Consider the following 6000-nt stretch of genomic DNA (forward strand, 5'->3'; position numbering starts at 1 on the left):
GGGTGGTTTTGTTTGTTTTTCCTTTCCTTTTCTTTCTTAATTCATAGCTGCGTCAGGCTGCCCGGGTGACTGCCTCTAAGCTGTGTGGCCCACTCACAGCAAGGCTTTGAGGGAAGCAAAATCAGTATTCTGGAAATCCTGTTTCATGCCTTTCCCCATCATCATTAACAGCACTTTCTTCCTGGAGGAAAAAGACTCTAATCCTGGAGGAGGAAATAAAGGGAAAGGGAAGTTGTGTAGAGGCGGAGGAAGTGGTTAAATGACTTGGCCATTTTCTTAAGTCCCTCGTCTGGTTAATACGTGAATAGGACGGAAAACACAACAGTAGATAACAAGGTTGGATGTGCATTAAAGACAAGAGTGCCGCATTTATTACCCCCATGTGTATCAGTATGTTCTGTGTGACTTCTTGCATTCCTTCTTGCTGTTTTATGGGGTTTGGGAGATTTTTGTTTGTTTTTGTTCTGTTTTGGTTTTGGCCCCACAGAACAGAGAATAGTTTGTTCCCCGTGGCACAGCCAGCCAAATAAATAATACCGGTGGTTTCCGTTTGCACTATTCCTATGAGCTGTCTTCTCAGCTTTCTTCCTCACAAGTAGGATGCGCTTGTCACATTTCTGTACACCTTTATTTTATAGTTTTTCTTCAGTAATGGTAAAAATTAACTTGACTTTAGTACTGAACCAAAAGTACCCCTTTCTTTCCGAATTCTTCACCCTAAGAACATTCTAGATAACATGGGTGCTTGTGCCTTTCTTGCATTTTTTTTTTTCTTTCTCTGACTTGAAATCATAGCTATAAATCAGTCAGACTTTTGGGCTGAAGGAAACAGTGTGCAGCAAAGGGTATCCTCCATATGAGATTTTTCCAGAGTGCTAGGCGTCTGCCTGAAGTTACTGAGTAGGAGCCATTTCTTTGTACTCCCTGCTCACTTCATTCCTCTACTTCCTTGTCCATTGTTGCAAGCAATATTCTTCTCAATTTTTATATGTTTACTTTAAATCAAAGTTAGTCTATTTGTATAAAGTTTTTTAAAAATCTAAAATTGAAAAAAAAATAGGGGTGGGTGGGTATTCCAGTGGGAAGATCATTGAAGGGCAAATGTTCCTATTTACTGAAGTATTTTCACAGAATGATTGATTTAAAAAAACTCAACTTGCATTTTCATTGTGGGTGCTTAGAGAAGTTACACAAAATTCAAACTGTGAAGGTTTATGCTTCATTCATTATCATCATGCCTTTTGTTCTCTGATTACCCCTATTCTTTGAATGGTATAGATAAGAATCTTTTATATCAAGTTAAGTAAAAGGTTAATGATAGAATATCAAAATGATAGAATTTCAGAATTTCAAAAAGTAAATTTGATATTAGCTCTAAGAATTTGAGTCAATGAAGCTTATAATGCTTTGGGTTTATGCATATTTTCTGGGTCACAATGACAAAGGTTTCTAAGTTTTTTCCTTTTTTAAGCCTCTGAGGCAAAATGGCAGCCAAAAATCTGTATTTCACCTTTTTCCTCTGTGAACTTGGAAAATTTTGGAATCTTACATTAATTAGTCTTGAATACCCTAAAATCAGACACCTGGTCCCCAAACATGCCTGCTGCTCCTGATGAAACATGCTTTGGAAATGGAAGGAACTCAGAAAGTTGAAATCCCAAGAATACCAAGCCAAAAGTACTAGGCAAGTTTCAGTGAAATTTGTATCATGTGTAAACATAACTATTTGGGCCAGAAATACTAAGGTTTTTTTCTTGTCTAGACTTTCAAAAGCAAAGAAGCTGAATATGAAAAGTTAATTATCTTTCCATTATATTGTGTTGATACACTCTGTGTGAGTACCAAAATCATCTTTTCTCTTCAAGAAAGAGTTGGATCTAGAACTTTGGATAGAGGTCTAAAAATGTAGAAAGTATCATTTTATATATTCCCTAATCTATATAGCTTAAAAAGGGACATATTTTCTTAGTGAATATGAATACCTCTCAACCATAAATTAGTTCCTCTCATGTAAAGTATCTTATTTTACCAGTCCATTTCAGGAAAGAGGTTCTGCTGCCTTTAAAGCAGAAATCTTATTTTTATCCCTTTTATTTGAATGAGAGAGATTTGAAAATTGAATTATGTAAATATTTCAATGCATCTGCTATTATTTTGTGGAGTTTATTAAACTACTTTTCAAAGTTGTATAGTCTATTTATTGTATGTATGTACATATAGTCTGATAACTTAAAATTTAAAGTGGATTCCGTAAAACCTGGCTCAGTCTTGTTTAGACTTTTGAACATTGTTTTAGCCTTGTGCACTGGACTCTACCTCTGTATAGGAAAATTTTCCATATTCATTAATAAGTATTGGTCTGTATTAATTGGTTATGTTCCTTGCAGTAAGGATTTTTTAAACTCTGCTGTAAGTGTAGATTTTAGTTCACTTTTGCAGTATGAATCACTTGACACATAGGTAGATACTTTAGGTTTGTTTTATTTTTCTACAGGATGATAAAGACTTACATTTTGTTCTCTGGTTTGTTCTAAGTTTGCCAAAAAAAAAAAAAACCAACAACAAAAAAAAACCCAACTCAACAACCAGTACAGTACCTAATGGTAAAATCACAGTGACTGTAATTTGTTTGCAAGGTGATTCAATGCCCTACAATTAAAGCTGGATTGCTCTTTAGGAACACATTGTCTTAGTGTAGTTTTTGAATGAACAGTTTTCATCATTAATGAAGGATGAAGAAAACCATGCAGTTTGACTTTAATTTTCTATTAAACAACAAGTAAAGTCACTGGGAGAATAAATATATCCTGATGGAATTTTTTTTTGTTTATATTACTTTTTTTTTTGATTGGGAAAAGGGAAAGAAGTGACGAATTTACAAATTAGAAGGCAAGGTGGGACCCTAAGATCGGATTTGTGCTCCCGTGCCTGAATGCACTGGGTGTAGCTGGTGTTAGCCTCATCCCTGTTCCCTCTGGCTCCTCTCCCAGGCTGACTCTTGAGTTCTCATTGTCTTTGGCGGGGCATCTCCTTGGGGTATCCTTTGGTTCTTGGGATTTTAATCCTCAGCTGAGTTGCAAAGCAGAATTTTGGGAGTGAGCAACTTTCATCCTTTCCAGCTGCTTTTGGTAACCTCTCACCTGGGGCCATATTTTACAGCTTTGAATTTTTTTAAACAATAAAATTTAATTATTGGTTCATTGTAGATACTTAACAAGTGTTAAATAAATAAATATATAGAACAAATAGTGCTGGCTTCTTGCTGCATTTTTTAAAGTACTGAGATAAAATTCAACAGATTTTATGGATGTTCAGTGAACCAGTTCTTTGCCAAGAGCACTGGAAAAAAGTATTGGTAGTCCTGTTAGTCTAGAGTGATTCACAAAAGGATGAGCCGTACTTAGAAACTTCCAATAATTGAGATGGTTGCACAATAGGGACCTATTAGAGCACATCACTTTCTATCCCCTATTTCATACTCAGTCACTTTATCCCCCCTGACTTCAAGGAGTCAGCATCTCAAGGTTAATGTTGGGTGGATCTTAGGACATGGATCATCTTCTGAATTCCAAACACTGAGAGCCCCTTCCTTTGTTGGAAACAAAGAAAAAATATGAAACATGCCCTCAGGCTGGCTGGAGAAAGGATACTTAAGGCCTAATTTCAGACTTATGTTTTAGCTGAATGGACTGCAGGGAAACCACAACCAACCTCATTAAGACCATGACTTGCTATACCCAATGCAGAGCCTTTCTAGAACTCTTACATCTGAAAACAAACCACGCCTCCCATACCCACCTCTTCACATATGGTGCCAAAGGAGACATAATGGGGTATTGAGATATGTAGGAAACTTGTAATCGCAAAATTGGTGATGATTTGAGACTTGACGAGGTCAACTGAATTCCGGGGGCGGGGGTGAGGGTGGTTAGTTTTTCTAAGTCTCTGTATGTGATGCTGCTGAAGGTCTAATGGGTCAGTGTAGATGCCTAGGTGAGGACTCGTCCACCAGAAGCAGGAGGAGGCTTCAGTTTCCCTAGAATCTTTAGAAAGCACCATCCTACTGATGCCTTCATTGCAAACTTTTAACTTTCAGAAATGTGGGAGAATAAATTTTTGTACTGTAAGCTATGTAGTTTTTGGAGTCTGAGGGTTTGGAGTGCGGGGCCTTTAGGTTCACTCTGGGAAAGGTTTCACCAGAGCTCCCGTTTCAGCGACATACAGCCAGTTTCCCCGGCGAGTTTCTCCACGAGACAGAGACAGTAGTTATATTTAAAGGGCAGGTTTAGTAGAGAAGGGATAAAACAGTAAAAGATACTTGCAGAGACACAAGTGGGCAGGAAGAGCTGCCTCAGAAGGGACAGGTTTGCTAAGAGAGGCCTGCATGGCTGCAGGTGGGCGGCCTTGACAGGTCACGTACAGGCTGGAAGCTGCTGCCCTGCAGAGGGAGAGAGTTGGTGGAAAAGAGGCACCTGCATAGTCACAGGTGGCCAGATGGAGTGCTACCTTGAGCCAGTGCAGAGACTGCACTGATAATAGTCTTCTGTTTGGGAGGGGTCACTCCTTATGAGCTCTTGGTTGCTAATTTTGGATAACTATGTAGAATTTGAAAGGGACTGGAGATTCTACAATGGGCTCAATCTCCATATCTTTACCTTTGGGGTCTGTTGGGCCAGTGCTCTAGAGAGCAGTCTGATACCTGCTTGGATGTTATGCTTTGTAATCTAGGCTTCTGTGCCTCAGGATACTAGTTTCCACAACTGTGTCGATGGTTATGCTAATTTCTTCTGCCCCCACCTCCTTGTGTGAGCCAGGTTTCTGGTCTTGTGGTGAGCCCTTTTTTAGTTGTTTTTTTTTTTTTTTTTTCTATTTTTGTCCTCCATCATAAGCCACCTAACTTGTGAAAATTTGTGTAACCCATTGTCATGAGGGAGAATCTGGTATAGACCAGAGGCGCATGGGTGAAAGAATTCACCAGAGACCCAAGTGAAGAAGAGAACAAGCAGGTTGATTGAAATACACCACCCAGAGAAATAGCAGGTGAGACTGTAGGGGTTTGCTGCGCATAGAGTGAGGGTCCTGAGGCTCTGTTTATACTCCAGGCATCAGTGACTGGTTAGGGTGGCTCACCTTCGGGTGTCCTGATGGATATTCTGAATTAGCACAGAGGATCATCAGCTTGTGGGATCATCAGCTTAATGTCCAGGTTCCCATGGCATTCCCAACTACCCCCTTTATCCATTCAAGTCTCCCAAACTTGCCTGCTAGGCCAGGGGTGGAGACTTTGTTTTTAAATTTAAACTTTAATTTAAGCAATACCTAAATTAGGAAATTGCTGAATTGTTTTTACAGGCGGTCATCAGAAAGACCAGAATGCAACATGCCATGTACCTGCATGGGAGCTCACAAGATCTAAAATTGTCATAACTCCATGTGTTCTTCCTACTACTTAGCCCCTTCATCCAATGTACTCTTAAGTACCCCAAATTCTGTCCCGCATCACTCATTCTTTCCAGATGTTTACTTAAATGTCCCCATGACTCAGGACACCTGTACACACCCCCATAGAAGGTGCTCACCCTTGTGCTCTGCTAGCCCCTGATTTTAAGCCTGCATAGCTCTTACCACTTGACCTTTATTGTTCATTATCATCCTTCTGTCCCTGGAATGCTAGCTCTCAGAAGAGCCATCTGTCTTAGTGCTCAGCATAAGCCCCCCTCTTCAAGAAGGGAGGGTGGGAATTCAGGGAATTAGCAAGGAAGATAGCCTTGAGGCACGATGAAGGCCAGAAGCAGAACTTGAACTGGGTATGTGTGGAATCTGAATAAAGGGGAAGAAAATGAATTTCACTCAAGAATTCTATCATCCCCTCCTCCCCCAAACCCCAACCCTGCCCCCCACCACTGAGTGCTAGTCCACCCACCCTCTCAGCTAGGGACAGCTTTAGGGAGAAAGGACCGAGTAGAAGTGTACATATAAATATGAAAGCCTCTGGAAGTT

The sequence above is a fragment of the Talpa europaea genome (assembly GCF_964194135.1).
Source record: "Talpa europaea genome assembly, chromosome: 14".
Lineage (NCBI taxonomy): Eukaryota > Metazoa > Chordata > Mammalia > Eulipotyphla > Talpidae > Talpa > Talpa europaea.